The sequence below is a fragment of the Rhipicephalus microplus genome, chromosome 6 (assembly GCF_043290135.1).
Source record: "Rhipicephalus microplus isolate Deutch F79 chromosome 6, USDA_Rmic, whole genome shotgun sequence".
Lineage (NCBI taxonomy): Eukaryota > Metazoa > Arthropoda > Arachnida > Ixodida > Ixodidae > Rhipicephalus > Rhipicephalus microplus.
This window is the reverse complement of record NC_134705.1, coordinates 9,647,793-9,675,790: the sequence shown is the minus strand read 5'-3', so window position 1 is coordinate 9,675,790 and position 27,998 is coordinate 9,647,793. Positions and strand designations below refer to the sequence as shown.

The following is a 27,998-nucleotide window of genomic DNA, read 5'->3' as shown; positions in this document are numbered from 1 at the left end:
TGAACCTTTCTGTTTCGCTGAGCTACAAGCCTCACTTACCTGCTGATAAATCTACCACAGACCTGGACTGTGTGGCATATGAAATAATGAAACACCTGCCCACTGAAACCCAAAAAGCTCTCCTCTCCCTGTATAACGCAACATGGTCTTCCAGCGAGCTACCCTCAGCCTGGAAGGAAGCTGTCTTTATCCCAATTCTAAAACAAGGCAAGGACCCGGCCACAGTTTCCAGCTACAGGTCAATAGCCTTAACCAGCTTTCTTTGCAAAGTTTTTGAAAAAAGTGATTACCAGGCGCCTGATGCACTTCCTTGAAATTAATGGCCTATCTGACCCATATCAGTGTGGGTTTCGAGAGGCTCGGTCCACCACTGACCACCTTGTCTGTATCTAAGCACAATTTCGCGACGCCTTTGTTTATTAGCAGTTTTTTTATTCCTTTTGTGTTCCTCGATATGAAAAAGGTATATGACACTACATGGCGCTTTGGCATATTGTGAGATTTGTCACATTTAGGTGTGCGGGGTAGAATGCTGTCAATCATTGAAAGATACTTGTCCAAACGAACATTCTGGGCCCGAGTTGGCCCTGTCTTATCTTGGATATTTGTTCAAGAAACAGGAGTGCCACAAGGAAATGTTTGAGCTGCACACTTTTCATAGTCAAAATGAATTTCTTGCACCTGTCTCTCCCACGTATTATTTTTATTGCATATAAGTCGATGATGTACAGATTGGTTTCAAATCGTGCAACATCTCAGTGTGCCAATGTCAGGTTCAACTCGGGTTGAACAAGGAGTCTCAATGGGCAGATGAGACTGGTTTTTTACTCAATGCGCAGAAGAGCACTTGTGGCTTGCTCAGCCGAAAGGAGGGCCTCCATGCTGACCCCGACATTGACCTGCTTTGTCAACATCTGTTACTGAAGACCAAGCACAAAATTCTCGGTCTCATATTAGACACTAAACTAACCTTCATCCCACACATCAAGTACTTAAAGGACAGGTGCTTAAAAACAATGAACATTTTCAAAGTGTTGTCATGCACTACATGGAGTAGTGACTCGAAATGTCTAATGAATTTATATAAAAGACTCGTACGCACACGCCTGGATTACGGTGCTATAATCTGTCAGTCGAAAACACCATAAGCTTCGAAGATTCTCGATCCTGTCCACAATCTGGGCATTCGCCTCTCTACGTGTGTTTTCCGAACTAGCTCTGTAAAGGGATTCGAATGAATGGTCGCTCCACTTACAAAGATGTTTCCTGTCCTTTTTATACTTTATGAAGGTGAAGGCAGACAAGAAACACCCTTCTCATTTCACAAATAATGGTTTGCCTTGTTCTGGCTTGTTCGAGAACCGTCCTTCGTTTAGACAGCCCTACGCGCTCCGTGTAAGGGGCCTGGCCGAAGAAACAGGTGTGCCTCTTCTTGAACACAGTTTGATGGCTCCTGCAACATATTCGCCACCGTGGCAGTGGCCGCTTATTGACTGTGACGTCTCTTTTGTTCAAGTCATAAAGCACGCACCACTTGCACACATAAATACATACTTCCTAGAACTACAACATAAATACAAATGCCCTCAGTTCTTTACCGATGCGTCAAAGTCCAACACTTCTGTGTCATATGCAGCGGTAGGCCAATTCTTTTACGAGGCCGGCGTTCTTCATCCTGATGCAAGCATTTCTACAGGAGAAGCTTACGCAATACTGGTGGTCGTAAAAGACATCAAACAGATAAAATTACAAATGGCGGTAATATACACAGATTCCCTAAGCGTGGTCAAAGCCCTGAAAACTCCCGAAAAACACAAGAACCGCGTGGTGGTGTCACTGTACTCACTTCTGTGCACACTATACACATCAAAACAGCATGTCGTTGTCTGCTGCGTTCCAGGGCACCGTGAGATACAAGGGAACGTTTCAGCCGACAAGCTGGCTGCTTCCGCCAACGACACTACTTGCAATGCATCAATGCCAATCCCACACTTGAGTTAAAACTATTCCTAAAACTAAAGCTCAGGGGGTATTGGCAGAGCACGTGGGAAAAGCACACAGATAATAAACTTCATCCTATCAAGCCTCAACTAGGTTATTGGCCGCCACTACCAAAATCACGACCTACAGAAGTAGCAGTACAAGGCTTAGGACAGGACACACTTACTCTACACATTTATTTCTTCTGTCTACCGGCAATCCACCATATTGTGAGAGATATGGAGAACAACTTACGGTTCTCCACATTTTCGTCCAGTGCAATGAGCTAGATGCTCTAAGAAAAAAAAAAAAGCACTTTTTACTTCCCTACCGGTAGCAGCTCCCACTACACCCTGGGATGCTTATCGGTAGGGATCCGCTTTTTAAACTGCAATCACTTTTCACGTTTTTAAAAGATATTGATAGCTTTCACCCCATATTTCAAAGTTATCTGTAGCACGACCTCTGTACCGTGGTCGTGGCTGCGGTGACTACATCTCTATCATAGTTTTATTATCATGTCATTTTGCCATCCACTTTCAGGCCACATATCTCACGCCACTGTCATGAATTTATTACTTCTATGTTTTTACCCGCGTTAGCACGAGGACATTTAAGGCCCTTTTACAGCCACACATCATATCATTGTCCACCTATCTAGTCTTTCAAAATGGCACTCTTTCGTCACCAATTGGCCCTTGCGCCATTAAAAACTACTCGTTGTGAACATCGTCACGTGAATCACTCACTGTTGCTGAGTCACAAAAGGCGTCAGAAAGATGAGAAATGACAGGAGAAATAATGTCCTCGTTTTTCGTATATTCAAAGGCTGGCAATGGGCCCCCAGGCATGACTGACAGAAAATTCACAAGTGTGATTGTTGCTCAATCATGAGAGGCAGAACTGCTTCATTTTTATTCTTGTGCAGAGAAGCTTCTGATGTTCCCTGGTGTGGTATCCATGGCAACTGCGTAGGCAGAAGTTTATTTCACAAGGGACACGTCTTCAATGCGAAATGATAACCAGACATGCAAATGTCATTTTGAGTCCTCTATTTTGGAAGTGGCAAAATTTTAGAATTGACACGTGAGTTGTGGAGTACGCCTCTGGATACATGAGGGAACCTGATATTAGTGAGTCAGTGGGTGGGTCTGATGGCATCGCAATCTATTTTAACGCTGGACACAAACAGGTACAACAGAAAAAAAGGCTAATTTGACACAAGAGCGGTGTTGTGCCCAATGTGCCTTTTATCTGAACTGGTACTGCTATCAGTAGGCTAGAAAATTTAAAATCCATGTGGGAGCCGACAGATGTAAATACGTGGTCGTGACGGGGCCAAATACAGGAGAGACCTTGCGTGGGAATTTAACTGTTTATTTGGGCGAACCTGTGCCTGGTAAACGGAAAGTCCGATTACAGTAGCAGTCTTGGACTGATAGCGGCGAACGGAGCGTCGGCTGTCGATCAACTAGTGACAAGCGGCGAAGTACGTCGGCATTTATACTCTTGCCGTCGAATGTTCTAGCGTTATCGCTGGCGGTGGCGTAGGTTCCAGAACAATCTGTTCCGTTCGCACAGTGGGCGTGATCTTATCGAAATGATCTACTGCAGTCCGGAACCTTCTCGAAAACTGCAAGCGCGGTTTGCGCTGAGAATCGTGTGGTGTTTTGGGACGATAACAAAAACTTGGGAAATGGAACGTGGCAATACGTAGTGGGATAGTAAGTTTGAACAGTAGAATTGCTTCGGAAAGGTTGGCCGACGTTCCAATAGAGCGACCTATCTTAGTCAAAGGCACATTGTCATCCTCCGCGTGTCAATTTTATTAGTGACGTCAAACTTCTGGTGGTGGCGCGTGTTCCGTTGGCCATCGCCGTCTGGAAAGAGCAACACGGTACAGCAGAGGAGTGCAGTCCTCACTTCATTTCAAGTTAAAAATGCTCGTGGAGGATGGGGGAAAAAGAGAAGAAAGTGAAAGGGGGAAAGAAAGAAAAGGAAAAAAAGAGGAAGAAGAAACACGCAAACTAGGAGGAGTGTGCTGCAAAGCGGTGTCTGCTATAGACATGAAAATTAGAAAGAGCTTGAAAGTTCGAAGTCTGCAGACAGTCACCGCATTCAGCCACTACAAAAGGTTGGCAACGATAGCGGCTTTCGCTTGTCCCTGAACAGCTATGAGTAGTACTCATAACAAGAAAGTGACAGGGGGGGGGGGGAGAGAAGCAGCTGGCGTACTTTTAAGCGCCAAGATGTCGAAAGTAAGCGATGCCGGATGGGGTTCAATGGGGACGGAATTGGTGAAAATATGCTTTCAGTATCCCCTTAGGTGGCCCGCTCAGCGGAATTGCCTAAAGAGTTTTGCAGAATGTTGGCTGAAAAAAAAAAGGGAAATTGAAAATGCAGCGGATATCAGCAACGGCGAAAGAAACACAAGAAAAAAAGAAGAAAAAGAGAAAGGAAGAGGCGGGGGGGGGGGTAAGTGGGACGTTAGGCTGACAAACAGGAAACAAAGGGGGTAGGCGGTTTGTGCAGAGAACCTTCTGGTTGGCAAGGACCTAAACGATGCGCGGCAGGGGTGGTTTTAGAAGCAAGGAAAGAGAAAAGAAAGCAGTAGTTGAAAGTTTCTAGAAAATAAAAACTTCCTGGTTGTATATTGACACAAGCATAGCTATATATAAAATTGAAAAAATTGAAAGATAATAACAATAGTACGATATGTTGGCTAAGATAGATTTCATGTAATATTGGTTGAGTGTATTTGAAGGCTGAACGTATCTTCTCTTCGTAAATATTGCTGCAATTATGCTATGGCTTTCAGCGATACGAAAATACCACGTGCTACATTTATTCCTGATAGATGTAGTGAAAAAAATTTGTGTAATAAATATGATTCCATGTGTTTCCTTTCTCGTGGTGACCAGAAATTAGTTTGTAGAACGTAGAGCTTTGCTTCGTCGAAATTGTGGTCCTGTTGAGTGAAGTGACAGGCTAGGACTTTTGGTAAAATTTGCTTTGTGTCTGCATGTTGGCCGTATAGTCTCACGTGAATTGGCTGCAGTTTCGCCTATATATTGCTTTTTACAAGTGGCACACTCATGACAGTATATTAGGTTGTTTGAAGTATAGTTGAAGCTCAATGTCACCTAGTGAATGTCATCAGATACTGTGCCTTTTACGTTGATAGCCAACCGTATATGTTTGCAGGTGGAGCATCTGGGCCGGCCTGAGGTGCCAGACGTTGTCCTAGTCTTTGCTTTAAATTTTGCGTGAACAAGCATGTCTTTGAAGTTAGCATTGTGTCAGTAGGCGGCTCGGAAAAGATTTTCCAATGTTTCTGGTTAGTTGTTAGAATAGGATAGTATTTTGTGAGGATGCTGTTTATCTTCGGGAGTGCATTAGAAAACTTTGTAGTGAGAAGAGGCGTAGTTGCTGTTGGTGTGCTTTTAGAGCGTTGTTATAGTGCTTCATTACGTTCCGGTACGTTCGTGTAGGCTTTGTCAAAAAATTGTGTTAGGATGGTTTCTTTCTGATAGTGTTCCTTTTAGGGCGGTAGGTCTGTTCACGTAATTCTCGTTTTCTATGCATATGTGGCATAACGTTGTTTTCCTGACTCTTGAGACTGCCCTGTTTACAGTGTCCGGATGAAACTTGTATACTCTAAGTATTGTTGCTTGTCAAATGGTTTATTATACAGAGTTGTTTTTAATACACCATTTTCAAGAGAAATGGTCGTTTCTAGAAAGTTGATGCACTGAGTCAAGGTATCGCAGGTAAATTTTATTATTGTATGAAATAAGTTTATGAATGAAATGAATTTTTCTAGGTTGTGCTGCCCATGCTCCATATTATAAGTCATCTATGTACCGATGGTATGTGTGAGGTTTGTTCTCACAATGAGACAGGAATTCAGTTTTTTAGAATTCCCATGAATATGCTTGCGTAGGTGGGATCAAATAAAAAACCGATGCTTGTTTTCTGTATTTGGAGGTAGTAGTTATTGTCGACTTCAAAGTAGTTATGTGGCAGTTCTATATCTACTAGTGTTAAATTTACTTCAGTAAGATGTTGTGCTTTCTGTCGGGATAATTTTAGCTCAACTGAGGCTAAGCCCTCGGGGATAGGGATATTTGTATATATGGCGGTAACATCTAGTGTGACGAGAATGACGTCTTGGGGTAGGGCACCGTTGTCAATATTTTACTCTATTATTCTCACTAGGTAGGGTGTATCTTGCACAAATGACGGTAATGACTTTGGAATTACACCTAGAAAGTGGTTTAGAAATATGGAGAGGTTCTCGATTGGGGTATTGTTGTTTGATACTATTGGCCACCCTAGAATATTGCCACTGTATAGATCTATTGACGGTATTTGGTGAATTTTGGGAAGGAATTAGAACTGCTCTGCTGCTTTGCTCTTCGGTTTCAAAAATGAATTCTGATGGAGTTATCAGCTCATCCGGCAGAAGAGATCTAAGCCAGTTTGTAATTGTGAGTGTGTATTGCTTTGTTGGATCATTGTCAAATTTACGGTAGTGTTCAGTTTGTAAGCTTCCTGCTTGTACTTCTTCATTGTCAAGATCCCTTTGTATCCTCCCTTATCAGCCTCCCTAATTAAAATGTCTTCGCGTGACTCAAGCTTAGAAATAATGCGGCTTTCTGAAGCAGCTAAGTTCTTAGGTTGTTTAGTGGTTTCAATTAGGTTTATTATTTCTGTAGTAATAGTTTTAAGATATAATGGAAGCTCAGCTGCCTGTTCTGGTTCAGGGGTCCAAGTAGACTGAGCTCAAAACATAGGATGGAATGACAACAGGGCGCTTCTTCTGTGATCTTTTCCTATGTGCCTGAATTCGTATGTGCACAGTGTGGTTCATTCATCGCAGAACGTCGCCTCTCGTTTTGAGGTCCCTGTCGTGTTCTCAGCACCTCGCTGGCTTTCGCGTATTTGTGATCGTTCGTGTGGCACACCAAGTGCTGATTGTCTAAAGAAGCACGAAAAATTTTTTTCAATTGTTTGGTAGGTGTTGTCTACTTAGCCCTGCTCAGTTGTGGCAAGGTGTACATTGGCCAGCAAGGCCGATGTATAAACGATCGCTTACTGGAACATGTGTTGTCGAAAAGAAGTGGCATGGGTTCGCATTTGACGTATCATTCATTGTAAGGAGTGCTCGTGTGAACGGCTACTGCACTGCACGAGAATATCGTGAAGTCGCAAAGACAAAGTGGCACATTAATTGGCAGAGGCGATGTATATTAGGCAATTTGGAAACAGTATATCATTGTTCCGTCACTGCTATTGTATGATAATGAATTGGCTTTTCTATCTGATAGGTTGTTATGACAGCTGTTTAGGCTTTTCGTAGTGTTGTACGCATGCGTGAGGGTTTCATAGGATGAGCTTTGGTTTATGAAAAGTCAGTTGCGAGTGTGCGCTTTGCCGTGTATTTTCCCTCGTCTTCTTTCAAGTATGCGCCAACGATGTCTTACACGGCTACACACGAACTAGCCCGACAGCATACGTTACTGAGCATTACAGAGATCGTTTTTGTCTGCCTTACACCCTTCTTTATTGAGATTCTGTCACTTTTATTATGTAGCAGCATGGTGGCTGTGAGTCCATTGTAGATTTCTTCAAGTGTGTTTATGTAAGGTTCTTCGATGACCTGATTTCGCGCTGCCTGCATTACTGAAGATATTTCTATCTAATCAACTGTTTTCCCGTAATCTATGAAGGCTATGCATAGGGGTTGGTTGTTATCGGCGCATTTCTCTATTATTTGATTCATACTGTGAATATGGTGTATTGTGGGGTAGCCTGAACGAAATCTTGCTTGGTTATTCAGTTGATTGCACTCACAATTCTATTACTTATGATTTTTGCAAATACTTTGTAAGAAATGAACAGTAAGCTCATCGGTATGTAATTCAAGTCGTTGACGCCTCCTTTCATGATGTTGGTGTTCTTCTAAGATTCTGGTACCCTTCCCATCAAGGGACACTTCGTATATGGTGGCCAGTTTTTCCGGCACAATTTGTTCACCATCCCTCAGGAGGTTCGTTGTTATCTTATCCTCACCAGCAGCATTGCATTCATTCTAGGGCTTTCTCTACATCCTCTGTCGTTACTGGTAGGATGTCGAATTTCTCTGGACTAATATTGTTTCCCATGATATCATCCTAGGTGCTTTGGCTTCTGTACAGTTCTCTATAGAACTCTTCCGACAACTTGACTGTCCTATCTATATTGGTTATGACGTTGCCTTCACTGTTACTTACTGCATAAATCCGATTTTTTAGCTATGCGCGTCTGCCTTCGCAGATTTACGCTTCTGCCTCTTTTGACAGCCTGCTCTATTTTCTCCATGCCCCGCCGCAATGGTCTAGTGGCTAAGGCACTCGGCTGCTGACCCGCAGGTCGCGGGTTCAAATCCCGGCTGCGGCGGCTGCATTTACGATGGAGGCGGAAATGTTGTAGGCCCGTTTGCTCAGATTTGGGTGCACGTTAAAGAAACCCAGAGGGTCAAAATTTCCGGAGCCCTCCACTACGGCGTCTCTCATAATCATATGGTGGTTTTGGGACGTTAAACCCCACAAATCAATCAATCAGTCTATTTTCTATATGTTATACCTGCTGACATCGGCTACCTTACGCCTATTGATTAACTTCGAAAGCTTCACTAGCTCTCTTTTTTCAGCTGCATTTGAGGCTTTCATGGTTTGTCATCTCTTAAGAAGGTATTTCATCTTCTGAGATAGTTTGCCAGTATCCTGTCTGGTGACTGTAACTCTGACTTTCTTTGCACACTCTTTTAGGATACTAATAAAATTGTCTTTCACTCTGTGAATGCTAACGTAGGTTACCTCGTTTAGAGCCTCGAATCTATTCTGAAGCGTAGCTCTGATTTGCTGTATTTTCGCTCTCACTGATTGTCCATTAATTTGTTTTTTAATATCTGTTTTTGTATTTAACTTTTTATATCTATGTGAAAGGAGCTCTTACCGTTCAATGGTCACTGCATCGGATCTTGCTTACTATTTCTACATTCTGTACAATGCATGGGCGTGCACACAAAATGAAAGCTATGATTTTTAGTTTCGCCTTCATGACTTTGCCCCGTCCACTTACGGTTAGTTCGTTTTCTGAAGAAGATGTTCAAGATCTGTTTGTTAATACGTTTTTATTTGGTTCATAGCGTCACATTGCCAGCACTGCGTATTAAGCACTGTGGTCATTATAGTTACCTATCTATGCATTCCAAAATAAAATAACGCAATATCTAGTGGCCTTGTTGCCTACAAGTGTGCGTAATATTCGTTTCCTGTTTGCCAGTTTCAGCACGTATGAATACTAAAACCAGATCAACATAGATGGTTGCTTAAGAATGGATTAAACTTTCGCCGTTCTACTGAATCGAGTAACATAAGGTAAAGGAAAAGCAGACCAACATTTCTGCGTTGACATATCCCAAGAAAGACTATATGGTTAATATCTCCACAATTGTGCTTCAGTGCTCTCGGACATCCTCTGTGTGGAAAATATGGCACGTCGATAACGATGAATTGAGCGGCTTTGGCTGGAAGCGTCGTCTGCACGAAGCGTCAACAATTCTGACCACGCACTCAATAAACAAACATTGTTGTCAGTGAGAAGTGATAGGCTGATGATCTGCGTGTCAGTTTTTTCGCTCTCGGCACGTTTAGGAGCGCTGCGGTTCGATAGAACGTGAGCGCAGTCCTGTGTTTTAATTGCAGGTAATTTCTTTAAAAGCCAGAATATATTCGCCATGCAACCTGTCCACTGACAAAAACAATTCTTTCGGTCATCTGAAATGTGCAATGAGACGAATAGCGCTTGGCCCTAAAGGGAATATAAAAATGAGCAATATTAAGCTTAAATAACTAACCAATCAGGCACAATGAATAATACTATAATGAGGACCACATGACAATAAACCTTATGACATGGCCACATTGGTTTCGTTCGGTGGCATTTAAGCGCTTCAAAAACACACATTTGGTTCTAATTAAGTGAAACATCTTGTATGCTTACTCATAATCGCCTTCAATACTTAATCATCTTGTTCTTTCCATTGGGTATCTTCGTTTTTCTTTTTAGGTCAGTGGGATGTTCTTTTAGTGCTGCGAATAAGCTGGTAAGCTGGCCGACAATTGAAATAGTTAGAACTGCAGGGAATACTACGACGCTTTTTGCCTTGCAAAACGCGTGATATATTGTCTATATCTTGTTTGGCTCGTGTAAAACATAGAGACACTGGTAGGTGGAAGCACCGTGCAGTTTTAAGGAAGCGTAAGAACACCCACTTTTTTGTTCATAGAGCCGCGTTGTCAGTGCAGCGTAAGAAACTGTATACGCTCTTTATATATACGTGCCTGCACATTTTCTGTTATGAAAACACACTACAAAATACGTATTCCATTAAAGTAAAAAACTACGAAATACTTACGTCCAGACTTTGCGCCTCAAATATGCGTAATATTTCCTTTCTTTCGACATTGTTTGCAAGTATGAATGTATTCACTACATCAATATGACTAGGTTTTGAACAAAGACTTCAAATTTCACCGGATGTCTGGATTGTGTGTACACCGACAAACAGATACACAGGACACAATTTTTTCGTAGAAGTAGTGATTGTCCATTTTGCTAGTGTCTAGAGGGTGTGGTTGATTTCTTCTTTTATTGAGCTCTTCTTGAAGCCCAGCTTCAAAGACTAGCTATTTTTTTCGGTCTTCCGGGAATTCCTTAACCCAAGGTATGATATCCATTTCCTTTGTCTTGTCGCGTGGTCAGCCAGTTCATAGTCCATCTCGTAGAGTGCCCATATCCTGTCTGGTTAGCAAGCTGCAGGGCCGTCATAGGAGTTAAGACAAGGCACCACCAGGGCACCAAAGTATACCGCCGCGGCGGCAGGCTCTAAGTAGCCACATTGTTCCTAAGAGTGGTCCGGACTACTCTTATAATTTTCTCTCAGTCACGCTGTTTTTACGCACAACTTTGCTTCGTGAATCCACTTACGAGCACTTTTCGGTGACGTAAGCAAATATAGCAACTGCATCACCATCGCTGACATGTTCCCACGCAGTCAAAGCGCGCTTTATAGCAGCGGCCGATGTGACAACGATCGCCTCTTACGACCTTTTTTTCGTTTCGTGAATCGACTTACGCAACAAAAATTCTCTTACGCTAAAATGTTTTCGTAAGTAAGTTTTGTGAATCCAGCCCCATCTTTCTGAAAGCTTCATGTACATAAGATTTTTCGATTTAGAAACGCGCTACCTCTGAGCTTTTTCAGTGCATTTGTTGGGACGATTCGCTCTTTCTGAGTCAGTGCACGTAAACCTCGACGCTGCATATAAACCCGAGTACGCGTGAGCTGTCTTGTCCGTGTTGCGCCTCGATATGGGCAAGTGTTGTTTTGTATCGAATCGCAAGTTGGGGCGCCGAAAGCTTGAAGAGACAGTTTGTCGCTTTTCAAGGCTGCATGTTAACCACAGTGCTTGGATAAGTGTCAGTGGGCGATTTCGAGAGCTGACAGTGCCTTGCAGCCTACTGACCATGTGTGCGCGAAAAAGTTGGCGGAAGAAGCAATCTCTGCCAGATATGATGCAGAATACAAGAGAAAATACCTGTTGAGCGCACCCAAGATACCTAAGCTCACTTCAGATGATGTGTCTGTCATTTCACCGGGGCTGCCCAATATACCTGACCGTGCAGTGAAAAACCACGAAAGCTCTGCGAAAACGGCTGGCTCTACTGCCGACTTATTATTCTCTGAAATGACAGGGACCAAAAGGTTCCACTGCATCTGAAGTACCTTGAATGACCGCTGAAAGAGTGCCAACGAATTGCGCATGGAGTGCAGAAGTCAACAGCATGGCGATGATGAATCAACAGGCACACATGCAAAAGGCAGCGCTTCGACTTCAGTAATGATGGGCGTCCTCCCTGTGAATAAAAGAATGCTTCTCAACAAAACAGTGATATTGTTGGCCTATGTGCAGGCGAATCAGTTGCTCATCCCGCCGGAAAGTTGATTTCTTGTTTTAAATTCGGATGGCAGTTTTTGAGCTGCCTCATCTATGCCTATTTGGACCAAGGAAAATTGAACGTTGAGCAGAAATCATTGTTCATACTATTTCTGTGATGCAGCCATGTTTTTATATTTTTAACGCTCAGTATATTTAAGTGATTACGAATAGTTTGTTGTGTTTCATGTCATCAAGCCAGACTTTCTCATTTTTGGATGTCCATAACACTTCGTCGTCACTGTTTTGCAACGTTGCACGAACACTTCTGACGACGGTGCTTACGTCAAAACAACGTTTGTTAACGCAAAGGCTTTAGATAACCTTAGATGCCTCATCTAACGCAACATGATTGTCGGCGTCTGGCGTCGTCAGCGTAAGGACGAGATTTACGAAATATACTGATTTAGGCAGTGTACTCGTTTTCACTGTCTGATAAGCACTTCATCCAGTTGAAGTCCACGCGGCCTAATAAAATAGCACAAGGTATGGCTGATTGCACCAGCTCGAAATGGGTGTGTGTGTGTTAATTCAGGGTTGACCTTCGGGACCTAATGAAATTCATCCTCCCATACCATGCTGTTTACGATGGCAGAGGTCGAAATGGAGTCATCTCTGTGACGCAAACAGTAAGACTGGCAAAGGGAAGCGTGTCAAAGTAGGTTTCTCATAGAACGCTAGAAGTGTCGTGATACATTAATTGGAAGTTTTCTGGCAAAGTTTTTCGTTCATTTTGCCAAGCGAACAGAACGCAACAGCGATATCCCCCCATGCGTGCACACACACGCAGGCACACATGAACTCAAATACACACACAAACGCACGCAGGCTATCGCTTTCCTAATAGCTAGCTTGCCTTTGTTCTCGGGCTATATTTCTTATTATGGGCAGCAAAAGCGCACAAACTCCCGGTACGAAGAGAAGAGTTCCGTGAGTTTATGCGCTAGTACTGCTTATAATGTATCACCAACTAGCCCAACTATTAGTCCTGCTTAGGTTTCTTTTGAAAACGCCTCAAGTTTTCCCTGACGTACAATGCTGCTTTTTTGTTCTGAACTAAAGATGCTGACGCCGGCACTACCGAAGCCAACACCAGAATTTCAGCGAAAGGAGCTCTTGAGTGCTGTCGCGTCGAAATGCGACCACTCTCCAGGTCAACGCTTGCTGCTGTCGAAACATTTATATGACAAACACACTGTTAGCTAATAGGCTGCATATAAAACGTTAGGGAATCAGTTTCGTTACAGCAGAGTCACCGTGTATAATTTATTGACAACCATGTATATGAGTATATCGAGCGTAAAAAACAAGCGAGGCTCCACCGCAATAATGTTCTACACGAGGATCACAGTCTCTCCCCAGTGAGCGCCTTGACCCATCCTCCGCGAGCACAATTTGTCGCAACAAGTGGAAACAGCCCAGGCGGCGCACACAATCTGAACGCACCGCTTGGCGCAGTGTCATCACCTAAATTGTTATACCGTGTGCTTTGTCTACAACAAAAACGCCCCAGGTCGACAGCGTCACTCTAAAACGAACAATGTTCCAGGCTGGAGAATATTTCTGCCTCTGGCCTAGACAAGGTTGCCACAGGATCGGATGTCATCATCTGCTCTGTCCTCGAATTCCACGTCTTGTGGCTAAACTCTGGTTGCCTTTTATACACACATCACTAACACGACGATAACACACTTATGTGCGAAATAGTTTCAGTGTAAAACGCTTCGGCGAATACTTGTGTTGTTTTTTCAGTTCCTTAAGGAGGAGACAAAGTGGAGTAACAAGAGTCATGACATGCTGATCAAATGTGAAGGTATATTTAGAAGCATCGTTTCGGTTCATGTTGAATCATGGTTGGTTTGTGGGTTCACATCGCCCAAAATCTTGACGACAAGCGTCTCATGCGGCTATGTTGCACTACATTCTGCGAGAGCTTAGCAAGAATTTTTGAGATTTTGTAAGTTAGCTTAAAAGTCTCTTAAGGAGCCGTCCAAAAACCCACGCTATCTCCGAGTGAGTGACGGCGTCCCCATCAGGACACCTCATGGCACAGTAAATTGGCGTGGTCTTATTAGACAGGTGGATTAGCCTCGGAGGCCGCGCCACACCACGTCATGTGCACGAGCCAAAATAGAACACGGCAGGAACCCTGAGTGAGGAGAGGAAGAAGCTCACTGTGACTGCTTACAATATAAACCGACTTATCGCTTTAGCAAGTGCGTTGCAAGCGTTTGCGTTGAAATACTAATGAGTAAACATGCTGCTCATTTTGTTCTCCTACATGCGCACTCAATAGCTTTCTCGGACACACTATATGATTCTGCTCGCCACATCTGAAAGGGTTCAAAACAGGAGAGTGCTATCCACACTCCGTGTCTCTGTGTGGTTGCCAGGTGACCGCCTGCCACGAACAACAATCGCGACGTTGCTCGCAACGATCGTTGAGGGCTGATGGTCACACTAGCTTCGCTCGTCGGGTAACACGGCCAGTTGTGTGAGCACTGAGCGAGCAATCGAAACTCTTCGCGGAGAACTAATTTATTTCCGCCTGCTTTTTTTAGTTCGTCTGGTGGAAAAAAGGTGAGTGTTTTTCCAGTTGTCTTTTTCTGCGTATACAGCTGCCTGAGCGTATAATGCGTACCACATCAAGCCCGTGCGCCACTCTGGTTTTCTTTTGCCTGTCGCATTATCTAGTATGTGCATTTTCTGTTATAATTGAATGCAGCTATTGTCGTCATCAAGTCAGGCTTTCTTAGCACACCTTGTAAAAATTCAAGTTGATCCATGTTTTTGCTGAGTGCCAAGTACAAGCAAGGTACCTTGTGAAAAAATTAAGGCTCGTGAATTCAGGCTGAAAGAACGTGAGGAAAAGAAACTATAGGGGGAAAACCACGAATGCACGCTCTCTCTGGCTGTCTTCATATGTTTCGCGAATCTGTAACATCCCTCACAGCGAATAAGAACGCCAAATGAATAAAGAGATGTTTTTAATATAGGCAACGCACGTGTAGTTCCCCTGCTAAATATGACGATTCATTGTAAGCTTTAAATTGCCGCCCGCTACCTATAATTTTATAGTAGACTTTAGCAATAAAACAGGGACACAGCATCACCCGTGCAAACACACCGCAAACTATCAACTAAGCTTTATTCAAAATGCATACTGGTTTGAAATCACCAATGGTCAAAATCCAAAGGGGAACAAACACGATTTCATTTAGTGCCTGATGCTCAAGCGAACAGTTCAATCGGCACACAGCGCGATAATGAGCCCCACTACGCATGCTTTGCCAGACATCCAAACAACGCTTCTTGAAATTCTCGCGCACCTTACTCTTCTAAACTTAAAGCGCCTTAGCATCTGACTGCAAATGTGCGCAGCCGCACTCTTTTCAATGGAGTGACAAGTTCGAACAAGGTGTTCTCCTCAATGAAGCTTTACTTTATCACCTAAACAAGGGCCCGATCAAGCCCATGCCACACTTGGTTTTGTACTCTAAGTGAGCATATTGTCAATAGCCAGGAACGCCTCAGAGTTCTTTGGAGGACCTGTTTCATTTGAGCGAACTCATGCTCAGCAATAAGACTAAAATTGAGAAGGAATACAGGTGGCGAAGAAACGGCACACAGATCGACGTCGGAGGAAAATACGAAGATCGCTGCGCTTCTAGTGTGAGCATTCTTGTACCTTGCCGTAATCATCTTCACCAACATCCTTTTACGCAGGTAATGCTGGTCTAATGGTGACAGGATGAAAGCTCTCCCTATCCAATGAGATAGTCTTGGGGAGAGGAAAACATGCACTTTGCTTGCAGCACAGTGTGAGTGCGGCCCACAACAGATCGGGTGCAGCCAGATCTTAGCCGAAAAACACAAACGAAAAAGCACAGCTCGCAGCATCCCCTCCACCCCATCTAAAAAAAGCATCGGCTCGATGCTACTAATGAAAAAAAGTAGTCAAGAAAAAGCCATCTGGCGTTGTGAACCACGTGGACAACTTCGGGCCGCGCTCGTCGTCGTGACATGCCATGGTCGCCGTTGGGGACAACTTCGTAGATGAGTGAGCTGACACGCGACTGAATTTTATAGGGCCCTAAATACCGATGAAAGAGCTTCTCACATAGTCAATAACGCCGGGTAGGGGTTCAAACACAGACAAGATGACCTGCATCATAATCGGTGTCGTGGCGTCGGAGGTTGTAGCGTCCGGAATCCACGAGGTGTCCGCATTTTGTACGCACTCGAGCCAGCTGGCGGGCTTCTTCCGCGCATTATAGGTATCCTTGGACATCGGTGTTCAGGTCATCGTCTTCTGCATGTGGAAGCATGGCTTCGAGCATTGTCGCCGGCTGTCGCCCATATACAAGCTTCAATGAGGGCACTTGAGCAGTTTCTTAGAAGCTCTGTTGTACGTGAACGTGACAAAAGGCAGTACATTTTTCCACATCTTGTGCTCAACGTAGACGCACATAGACAAAATTTCCGCCATCGTCTTATTCAGGCGTTCGGTTAATGCGTTCATCTTGGGTGATACGCCGTGGTCATCTAGTGATCCCCATGGCTGTAGTGTAAGACATGTTGCATAAGCTCGACAGTGAATGCCGTTCTGTGGTCCATGATTAGTACTCCAAGGGCTGCATATCACCGCCCCACTTGATGGATGAAAAAGTTAGTGACCACTTCTGCAGTTCCCCTTTGGAGCGCGGTGGTCTCTGCGTAGCGCGTCAGGTTGTCCGTGGCTACTACAATCTACTTGTTTCCGGCTTGTGACGTGGGAATGGTCCAGAAAGGTCCATGCAATTTGTTGGAAAGCACTCCATGGTGTTGCAGTCGGCTGTAGCAAGCCCGCGGGTTTAGTTGGCGGCGTCTTTCGGCGCTGGCGATCGTGGCAGCTCCTGACGTAGTGGGTCACGTTAGATGTCAGATGTGGTCAGTACTACTTCGCCTTGATCTTTCCCAGCGGCGGGCCGTTCCGAGGTACCGCGATGTCGGGTTGTCGTGACACGCTGCCAAGATTTTGTCGAGGAGACCAGCGGGAACGACGAGGAGGTTCTTTGTTCTCAATGGAGGAACAAAGTTCTTCACGAGCACCAAACTTTTCAAACCAAAAGCGGTGCAGTTGCCCTTAAAAATCCTTGGCACTGCGGCGCTGTGTCCTTCGAGATGTTCGATCAGGGCGCGTAGCTGGAGATCGGGACGCTGCTGAGTGGCAAGGTCACTGTCTGTCACGATACCAAAAAAACGGGACGTCATTCTCGGGGTCCTGTGGCGGCTCATCGGCAGGAGCGCGCGATAGGCAGTTGGTGTCCGAATGTTTCCTGCAGGATTTGTAAACAATGGAGACGTCGTATTCCTGCAGGTGCAGGTTTCGTCGCCCCAGGCAGTATGAGGGTTCTTTCAAGTTTGCTAGCCAGCACAGCGATTGGTGGCGGTTACTACCTTAAACGGCCTGCCATAGACGTGTGAACTAAACTATGAAATGACTCATATTATCGCAAGGCGCTCTTTTTCGGAGGCCGAATAGCTCCTTTCTTCGGAAAAGGTGACTGCTGGCGTAAGAAATTACTTTTTCGCAGCTGTTCTGCTTTTGTACGAGCACAGCGCCCAAGCCTAAGTAACTTCCGTCTGTGTATATTTATGTCTCTTCAGAATGGCTGAAATGAGCAAGCACAGGCGGGTGCTTTAGGCAATTTCGCAGTTCACCGATTACGCTCTGCTGTGCTACCTTCCAGCAAAACTGAACACTGTCTTTCGGCAGGCGCGTGAGCGATTCGGCGATTTTAGCGAAGTTTCCCACGAAGTGCCAGCAGTAAGCGCACAGACCGAGGAATCGCCACGTGTCTTTCTCGTCTTTCGGCCTCGGGAGGCTTGCTATGGCTTACGTTTCTGCGGAGTGAGGGGAGACACCCTCGGCTTTGACGAAGTAGCCCAGAAATTTCAGTATATCGTACGCGACAAGGCACTTCTTAGGCTTCAGCGTTAATCCTGATGCACTTTTTTTATTGGGACAAAGACTTGCCTTTAAGGCACAATATTTTTGTAATAAGTGTGTGCTGTTAGCCCGGTGTTGTGTATGAAGTGAAGTAGTGTCTTGTGGAATCTGTTTTAATGTTTCCAGTGGTTGTAACCGTGAGAAGATAGCATTTGTAACGCAGGGTGAAATATGCGAATTCAAGGTCATGTCTTTTGGACTATGCATGGCACCAGCCACATTCCAAAAAATCATGGAACCTGTAATAGCCGGCCTGAAATCGCACACCCAACTTGTCTACCTTGACGACATCGTCGTATTTGCACGGAATTTGCATTAACACCTGGCGAAGCTAGAGTCTATGCTCGAAGCCGTTCTTGCGGCCTCGCGGGGCCTCGGCCGTTGTCGACTTCATCTCGTTAATAGTAGCACAGCTAGTATTAGGGCCTGCCGAACGCGTGCCAGTTTTTCTGGTGCCTGCAGACTGAAACCGCGGTCTTCTGTCACCTCTTGGGGGTTTTGTCCTCCCCCTACACCTGATATTTTATTTTTCTCGAAATAAGCCCTGAGAAGAGTGAGAACGGTACCCGGTAATGGCGACGCGGCCAGCAGTGACTTACGCGTTCTGCTCATCGTAAGGCGTATTTTTTTTCTTTGCCAGATTTCCCGATCTACGGGCCGATTGGCAGTTCTTTGCTCGTATATAGTGTCAATGTGGCTGGAATCTCAACGGCGCGGGCTTACCTCGTTAGGCTCAGCGCAAGCGGCGACCAGCTCGGGAGAAAAACGTTCCAAAACGTGAAAACGGTCTACTTACACGGCAAGTTTTGGCTTTTTACTGATGCGACGCAAACAAGGCTGAACGCGCTATAACAAAACTCACCTAAAGATCAATGTGAGAAGCCTGAGCCGATCGAAGGTCGTATAAACAACACAGACACCGCCGTAATCTGTGTTACTGTTAATTTTTACCTTGTAACCACGGCTGTCCCGGCTATACTGTATAAATCTCTCCAAAACTTCTCCGCTACGTCCCTATCGCAAAAAACAGCGTCTCCAGCGTGATGCTAGTACGCTTTCTCGCACTGGTACACGCTGGAGACACTGGTACATGCTGGTGTTTCCTGTCCCTTCGCTGGGCGCACAGGGTAATAGCTGTGTCGCACTGGTAGGGGCACTGGCTTAACCTTTTTGATGCTGGTACACACTGCGAAGCGCTGGAAGCGCTGAAATTTTCACTGGAAAGCACTGGTGAATACTGAAGCATGCACTGTTTCTAACAACGCAGCGTGCACATTAGTATAGCGTGTGTCGTAGAATGTTTCACTGTCGTTGATTATAAAACGCTTGATTTGACGGCACGGAGAGATGCTCCCCTAGTAGATACCGAGCATACGTAATTGTTGCGGCGCACGTACGTATCGCAGCAATTATGATGCGCCGTTTTCGCAATGCTGCCACGTATACCGGCGATATTCGCCTCAGCCGTGCATTGCTGTAACGATTCTAAGTTGCAGTGTTTATAAGCCTGGAGCATGACGCCACTCCTAACGGAAACAGGAAATTGTTTTTTGCCGCGAAGTAAACGAAACGTAAATGAGCTCTTTCGATTGCTTCTCAAGGTTTCCAAGCGGAGGCGAGAGAAAACGCGCCACACCACGTAAATGAATGTCCGACCATGCTTATTCTTCTGCTTCATTCACGTAACAGTTACAATTAAGCTCATATGAAGACATTTCAACAGTCCCAACTCATCGCGTATACGTTTTCAGTGGCTTGTATTAGTATTTCTTTGGATGTGGTTTTTAATTAGTGGTATTGTTTTACCTGCATATATCTGTATACACTGGCAAGCCGGCTGTATACTGCCAGCGAAGGCCAGAAAAACGGCTGTCACTTGGTATCGCCACTCCGTAAATGCACGTGTGGCAATGATTGACCTAGTACTTACTTCAGGTACAGTTTAGGTAACAGAGAGAAATGTTGCGAAGGTCATCTGCAGAAACTTCAAGCATCGCAACTCAGCTGCTTCGAGAGCAGCCTTGCCCAGTGCCCCGTCCTAGCGAGGGCTATGGTGCCGGCCGCGGTGGTGTGCTTCCTGCCGGCGCTTTTTAATTTGAGTAGGCATATTTATGACGTGTAAGAATGACTGTGAAGTACAGTTTAGAAGTCCCTGAGCCTAAATCAACAGGTTCTTCGCGTGTGCGGTGCCCGCACAAGAAGCGGCGACGATCAATGTGTCGTGCTCTCAGCAACGCAGGCTGTCACCAAAATATTCCTTCTGAGCACAGTAGCCGGGACTTCTCTGACTCATATGTAAAAACACGTGATTTTGTGTTGGTAAGTTGGTACGCGTTAGTGAACTAACACACTGGCATACTTTTTCAGCCGATTGCATTAGTAATTTCTTCGGTGGTTTCTTAGTTGTAGGTATCAATATAACTGCGTGCAAATATGTATACTGCCACGCCAGACGTATATTGCTATATCGCCGCTTGCGCAAAAAAAAAAAAAAACTCAATATTCACTCGATGCACGCATGTGTACCGAACAAGTTATTTTAAATCATACGTACAAGTGCGAAAATTTAACAGACTATTAAATAAAACAAAAATATTGGCAGCAAGCTGACAATATCCTCCAGTCAATTTGAGATTTTGTAGAGTCAAGACGTGGATGCTTCGAAAAACATATTTGCACTCTTCCTAATATCCGCACATCATTCGCTGCCTGAAAGCCGTTCGTCACTGTCGAATCAAAACGCAATCGTTGTGTGGAAAGGAATATCGCGTCAATCTTGACTGTGTGACTTGTACACATGAAGTCGCTCAGCGCGTTCTTCAGAGAAAGATTCCTTGTACAGCTCAACAATCATGTTATAGCGTAGCTTGGTGACTCGACTAGACCAGACGCGGGATGGCTTGCTCCTTGCGAGGTGAACAAACGGCTGACGCTGGCCGGGATTAAGGTGCTTCGTGTCTTCCACCGGGCTACCGCTTTCATGGGCGAAGCTCCTTATAACGGCACCCGTTCGTGCTCCGTAGTCGTAGCCGTAGTGTGTAACCAGTCTAACGCTTTGACCTCCAAGGCGGTGCCGATAGGAGATTTCTCCTGTGCGTTGTTCGAACAATAAAAAATTCGCAGCGTGCGCGTTAACTAAAAGCCGACTTCTGCTTTCTCTCATTACCAGTAGCAGCCATTGTTTACCTTCAAAGTAGTACCTGGTGAGATTTCTCCTGTGCTTGGTTAAATAATAAAAAATGTTTGTTCAAAACGCCGTTGATTGATGAAATAAACCAACGAAAGTCGCCAGATGTTTTCTAAAGCAATGGTTTTATAATCAAAAGCATATCAATACAGGTTTGTAGTTGCCGATGCTCGTTGCCGTCGGTGTGTGCTCGTATGGATGAGGATGCCGAAAGGCGGGCGCGCCGGGCAGCGGTGGCGCGCACTCGCAGACGAGACCCTTAAGTGGGAGCACGCGAGGCTGAAGCGCGCCGGGAAGCTGCGCGACGTCGCCGCCAAGATCCTGCTGTACGGGAACAAAAAGCCACATCAGCAAGGCAGCGTCGGCAACATCCCGCCGTACGTGAACAAGAAGCTGCAGTGGCACGTCAGCGTCGGCAAGATTCTGCTGTACGGGAACAAGAAGCCACATCAACAAGGCAGCGTCGCCAAGATCTCGCCGTACGTGAAGAAGAAGCTGCAGCGGCACGTCAGCGTCGGCAAGATCCTTCCGTACGGGAATGAGAGGCCGAGGCAGCACGTCAACGTCGCGAAGCAGATCTTGAAAACGTTCGACAATGGAATGCGGCGAGGAAGCGCGCATATCGCCAGGCGAATTAACGGAAGGAAATTTCACAGAATTATTTCCAGGATCTTCACCCAATCTCATCATCACTCACCTCGTGGATCTGCCATCAATTTTTTACTGCCGATTTTGCTGACTGGTGAAGGAATGGAACTTTGTGTTTTTATTCTCGGGGACCCTTTGAAGAGGTCCTAATGAATCGAAGATTTTCGAGAACTCCTTGAAGAAGCCGGCTGCTTATGGCTGTCAGCGGTATAGGTGCGTTTCAGGTGAGCCATGTCTGGCTTGGCAAGTTTCGCATGCGACGCAGGCAAAGGACGCTGTGGTTGGCAAAGGTGGCTCACGTGTGAAAGGTAAGTATTGTGCAATCATTGATCCTTGTAAGTAGGAAACTACGTTGATTCACTGGGTGCTTTCCACATCCCACGAGATGCTCTTCGAAAGGCTCTGATTGAGTTTGGGGAAGTGAAGGACGTGCGTCTTGACGAGTAGCGTGTTCCTGGAATTGAGTTCGCAGAATCGACGACGCGAGTTTTACGGATGGTCCTCAATCAAGGCGTGTCAGTCGAGGAACTACCACCTCTGTTCAGGTTTTACAACTTTTCTGTACGTGTTGTTGTGACTGGACGAGCGCCAGTTTGTCTGAGATGCCGAAGGCGTGGGCATATCAGACGTGATTGTTAGATGCCAGGCTGCATGGGGTGTCGTGCTTTTGGGTACGTCAGGAAGGAGTGTGTTAGAACGTTTGCCAGCGTTATCGGCGCGTCTCCTGCTGTAGACGACAGTCACTAGAACATTATGGACGCCGACGAAGCAGAAACTGCGGCTCCGATAAGGAAAGACGGTTCTCCGGAACACGGACCTAGCGGACAACCTGAGTGCTTTGGGAGTTAGGTGACAGAGTCTGAGGTCACCGACGAGGAGACGACTGAAGAGAAGAACGCAGTGGCGCATCAGCAATGCGGTGACCACCGCGGCTGCGACCTGTCGAAGGATAGTGCAGCACCGTCAAAGCGTTCGAGGACGGACGCTACCTTGCCAAGCGAGAGGGCATCCAACTGCAAGCAGCAACGCCACGAGCGTCCGTCGCCCAAGGCCCAAGGCCGGTGGTTAAAAGAGCAACACATCTGCAATGTCTCCATTGGCATCCTCGTCGCCTGCGCGCGGTGAACGGAGCAGAAACTGAGCGTTCTGGCCTTGAGCCTGGACGCTCACTGGTCGTGTTGAGCTAACCATCTGAGTTTGTTCACACTTGTTGAAAATGATGCGACTGACTGCACCGATTCGCGTAGGCAAGCTTACCGTGCGTGGATTGTCTCCAAGGCGTAAACAGTAGAGGTTTTTAGTTTGACGTTTTTACGCTCCGCTTAGCAGCTAAGCGGAGCGGGAACGCGAGTGCGCATGCGCCCTCCGCTAAGGCCTTAAGCGGGTTACCGGAGCGGGGAATACGGTCCGCTTACGAGCAGCCTAAGCGGAGCGCGGTGCGTCGCTGCCGTTTTCGCAAGCGGACGGGGGACAACGCGCGCGCCCTCTCTCGTGCGTGCGGAAACTTTGCTCATTTCAAGATGGCTGCCTCCGGAGATGGCATGCTTTCCGCGAGTGCTGCAGCTTCGCCATCACCTGCGCAGCGCAAGCCGCGGAAACACAGTTTCAACGGTTGAAAATAAAAACGCCGCCATCACACATGCGTGAAAAGCGCAAACAACACACAGTGAATGCTTGCAGTGGATCTGGAACGGAACCTCGCTGGGTCTTGAGCGGCTACTATCAAGTCAGAGCTTGCTTCTTTGTAAAAAAAATAGACGGGTAATACATTGAAAGTGGATTTCTAAATACTTCATGAAAAGATAATTTATATGTTATTGTTTTGCTTTGTATACGTGAAAAAAATGTTTTTTATTTTGTTTACTGACGATGGAAACGACAAGAGGGTGCTGCAACTGCCAAAAGTCCGATTCGCTGCCGGCAACGAATAACTAAAAGAGGAAAATCAGCCGCCGCTCCGCTGCGGCTTCGCGGGTGCTCCTGGAGCGGGGCGGACCACAAAAACGTCAAACTAAAAACCTCTAGTGTCAGGTTAGGCGTCTCATATGAAAAAAAAAAGACTTGGAGATACTTGCTGTCAAAGAGACAAAGGTGGAAAGCGAGAGTGGTACCGAACATATGGTTGCTCCTATCAGCACGCGTTATAACGTGTGTGTTATCCATGCACTAGGTACTTCTGCAGGGTGTGCAATATTCCTTGAGAAATGCTTTGAAATTGTTGAAGAAACAGTGGTTACATTTTAGTAAGGAAGGTTTGTTTTGTGCGATTTTACCCATGAAGAGTCAAAATTCAGAATAATTGGCGTGTGTGCACCGTGATCTCTTATCCTTTTTTAAGAACTGTGTCCTAGCTTTGAAACTAATAGCTTACTCGTTGTTATTGGCGATTTTAACTGTGTGTTCAGTGCAGATGATTGATCTAGTTCCTTAGATAAAAAAGATGACAGTGCTAATTACCTAAAACAAGACTCTTGACAAGTATTGCCTTCAGAATAATGCTTTCTTCGCTAAAGGCGGATGGAAGCGTCATTATACCTACTTTCAGAGATCTAGCCACGCAAGATTGGACAGAGCTTACGTGGTGTTAGAGCTGGCAAACGGTTGTGATGGTTTTGATGTTGAACAAGTCTCATTCAGCGATCACTCACTTGTTATGTTTTCCTTAGGCCTAAAAGAACCTCCTAAACGTGCATTTATATAGGACTTCTGGAAGTTGCATGCCAAACTACTTAGTGATGATAAGTTTTTTAGTCGTGTAAAAAATTACACAAACTTAAAACCCTTGCAATTAGTAACAGGCCGGAAAATTGGGATTCCTTTAAATCCACTGTGAATATGTGTGCCATTGAAAAGGCTACAGAAATACGGTACAAGGAACGAGTGGAGGAAAATAGTTTCAAGAAGATACTTGTGGAATACAGCAAGCCAGAAACAAAAAAACCCCTGGATTTTACGATGAAAATAATAGAGATATTAAAAACGAACTCGAGGCCATCGACGTCACTAAATTCTAAGGTGCGGTTATAAGGGCTCGAGTAGACAGCTTACTTGCAGAATAAATGCCTAATCAGCGATTTCTCACTACAGGAAAAAAGTATGCGCATGCTAAAGACATCACAGAAATTTATTATAATGGTCAGTTAACGACTAAACCCGAAGATATGAAGAATGCACTTACAAAAGATTATCGCTAATTACTTTCCAATCATATACCTAAAGAAGCCACTTCTGAAAAACGTTTTCTAAGCTTTTTGCCAACGCTAGATTGCCAAGATACAGAAGGTTTATTGGTTGATATAACTGTGGGAAAGATAGAAATATTTATAGACCAATTGCATAACGGGAAATCTCCTGGCCCAGACGAGACAATGGCAGTATTCTACAAGACTTTCAAAGCAGAGTAAGCTACAGTTTTACAAAAAAATTTCGCGGAATCTTTTGACAGGGCTAGCCTACCGCCTTCATTCAAGAAAGCAAACACTGTTCTGATCCCGAACAGTAAAGACTCTGTAAAACAGAAATATGTGCCTGGCCCTAGGCCGATAATATTGAGGATTGTTGACTACAAAATAGTAGTGAAATTTCTGGCGATGCGGTTGCAAACAGTTATATGTACACTGGTTGGTCCACATAAAACCAGTGGAATAAGAGAAAGATAAATTTTTACGAACATACATGTAATACAAAGCATAATGAAGTGCTGTGAGCTGACTTCAGAAGAGTTGCGATGTTGCAAATTAATCTAGGAAAGGCTTTTGATCTAGTTTGTCAAGCATTTTGTTTAAATTGCTAGAATATGTTAGCGTTGGCTCTGTGATACCGAAGGGTGTTGAGATGGCTTACGACAATTGTTCAACGAAGTTGATTGCGAATCGCGAGTTAACTAGAAGAATTATAGTATGTTCATCTGTAAGACAAGGTTGCCCACTTTCGCCTTTATTATTTACTTTGCACCTGCAACCTTTGTGTGTGGCCTTTACAAAAATTTAAATGCACAGGGTTTTCATTTAGGTGTGTGTGAGGTAAAGATATTCGCATATGCTGATGATGTTGCAATATTTTGTACCAATCAGGAGATTATACCCACCACCATGAGCCCTGTACGATGGTTTTGCGATGCAACTAGTAGCATTGTAAACATAGACAAGTGTGTTGGGCTGTGGCATGGAAATCGGTAAACGAACCCAGCGGTGTATGAACGGATTCAATGGTCAAGCAAGCCTAACACATACCTCGGTGTTCCGCTTGACCAGTATAAGAACAACGATGATCTGTAGGCCGAGAAAACCAAAGGGCTATCCATTTTATACACAAATATGAAGGCCGTGATCTGTCCGTCTTCGCTTGCGCAACAATATGCAACATCTTCTTAGTATCGCAGCTGATTTACTTTCTGCGAGTACTGCCGTGTTCCAGCATCAATATTCAGAGAATTCATAGCTTCTTGCTATTTTCGTGTGGCAATGCCAGTATGAACGGATCAACCACAACAACCTCTTCGTAAGACTAATAAGAGGTGGCTTAGCCTTGCCACACTTATTTTTCAGGCAGGTTGTATCAAGGTTTCTCTTTCTACGAGATCGACAAGATCACGATCACGACAGATCGACAAGATCACGACAGTGTTGTGAAATTCCTTATGAGTGTTTTTGTGCGCCTAAAACTGTTACTTAGTGGGGATGTTGAAGAAAATCCGGGACCCACTAACGCTGAATTATCGCACAAAATTCTTGATAATCAAAATCTGCTGCAAAATGAGTTAGCCGACTTAAAAACTAAAACGGAAATTATGATAGCTGAGACTAGAGAGTTGTTTAAGCAGCTTCAGGTCCAGGTCTCAGATATGAAATGTACTATGGCTGGCTTAGGTTGTCTTGAAAACTCAGTAAAAACGTTTCAGGAGTCTGTGAAAAATCACGCTAGCGAGCTTATCGATATCAAAGTCAGAAGTAGGCGCTCGAACGTAGTTATTCATGGTATCCTTGAAGAGCCAAACGAGACAGAAACTGATCTGAAGCGTAAAGTTATTACTGAAACACTCGAAAATAGGCTAGGTGTTAAGTGCATCTCTATTGGCCGTATTCATAGACTAGGAAGGACTGGATCTAAAAGACCAGTGATAATGTTTCTACAGGGTTATAACGAGAAAGTAGCAATATTTAAGAATGTTTCAAAGCTGAAGGGATCAAACATTTTTGTCCAGAATGACTATTCCCAAGTCACTTTGAAAAAACGTAAGCTATTATGGGAAAGTGCGAAGCATGAGAAGTCGCTCGGTAAGAAAGTTTCACTTCAGCACGATAAGCTACGGATTGATAATGATGTATTCATCTGGAATGAAACAACAAACCAACGTGAGATAACTTCTGGTTTTCGTGCCAATGTACATTCTACTTGACCAGTCAAGGAAAGGCTTGTCAGATTACTGAACATTAACGCACGAAGTATAGTGAATAAAACTAATCAAATAGAATCGGTTCTTCTGTCACACTCCCCACATGTTATTGTTTTAACGGAAACCTGGCTACACGATGACGTTGGTGATAAGGACTTAATCCCACCTGGCTACAAAGTAATTCGAAGAGATAGAACCTGTAGGGGTGGTAGTGTGGCCATTGTTGCTAAGTCGTCTGTTCGGGTAATTTCGTTGATCCAATCGAAGGACACTGAAAGCCTCTGCGTTGAACTAAACACTTATGGTCATGTCTTTGTTTGATGTGCTGTTTACAGGCCACCTGACTCAGCCCTTGATTACTTATTAAAAATTAGTGACCACATTTCACAGTTCAATAAAAATAAACTTCTGGTGGTTGGTGATTTTGACCTACCAGGCAATGACTGGGATCGTATCAAATCGGGTGCCAGTTCTGTACGTGACGCAAACGTTATTTTGAATTATAGCTTGTACACAACCTTGTACAAGTAGTTCGCGAGCCTACTAGACATGGAACCGGTATCAACTCGCTGCTCGATCTCGTCTTTCTTGATCGTTGTTTTTCAAATTATCGTGTATCTGTCGAGCCTGGCCTATCTGACCATGATATTGTGTCTGTACACTTTTCGTTGAATGTTAAAGAGACGCCTGACACGCATGCACCTGTGTTTGTGATAAATTTTGCACGAGCTGATGATCTCAGTGTAATAG

At 44.8% G+C, this 27,998-nt stretch overlaps 1 protein-coding gene across 5 annotated transcripts in view; it reads left to right on the top strand.

Moving 5' to 3' along the window:
* Positions 1-27,998, top strand: part of LOC119168738 (Kv channel-interacting protein 4) — an 850,622-nt gene that overhangs the window by 187,648 nt on the left and 634,976 nt on the right. For 2 of the 5 annotated variants that reach the window (XM_075865792.1, XM_075865790.1), the window contains exon 1: positions 14,476-14,606. The exons of 2 other annotated variants lie outside the window; for them this stretch is intronic. The gene's annotated coding sequence lies outside the window, so the exon portion shown is untranslated. Of the gene's footprint in view, positions 1-14,475; positions 14,607-27,998 lie in introns of those variants that run through there. One more of the 5 variants, XM_075865794.1, reaches the window with a different exon arrangement.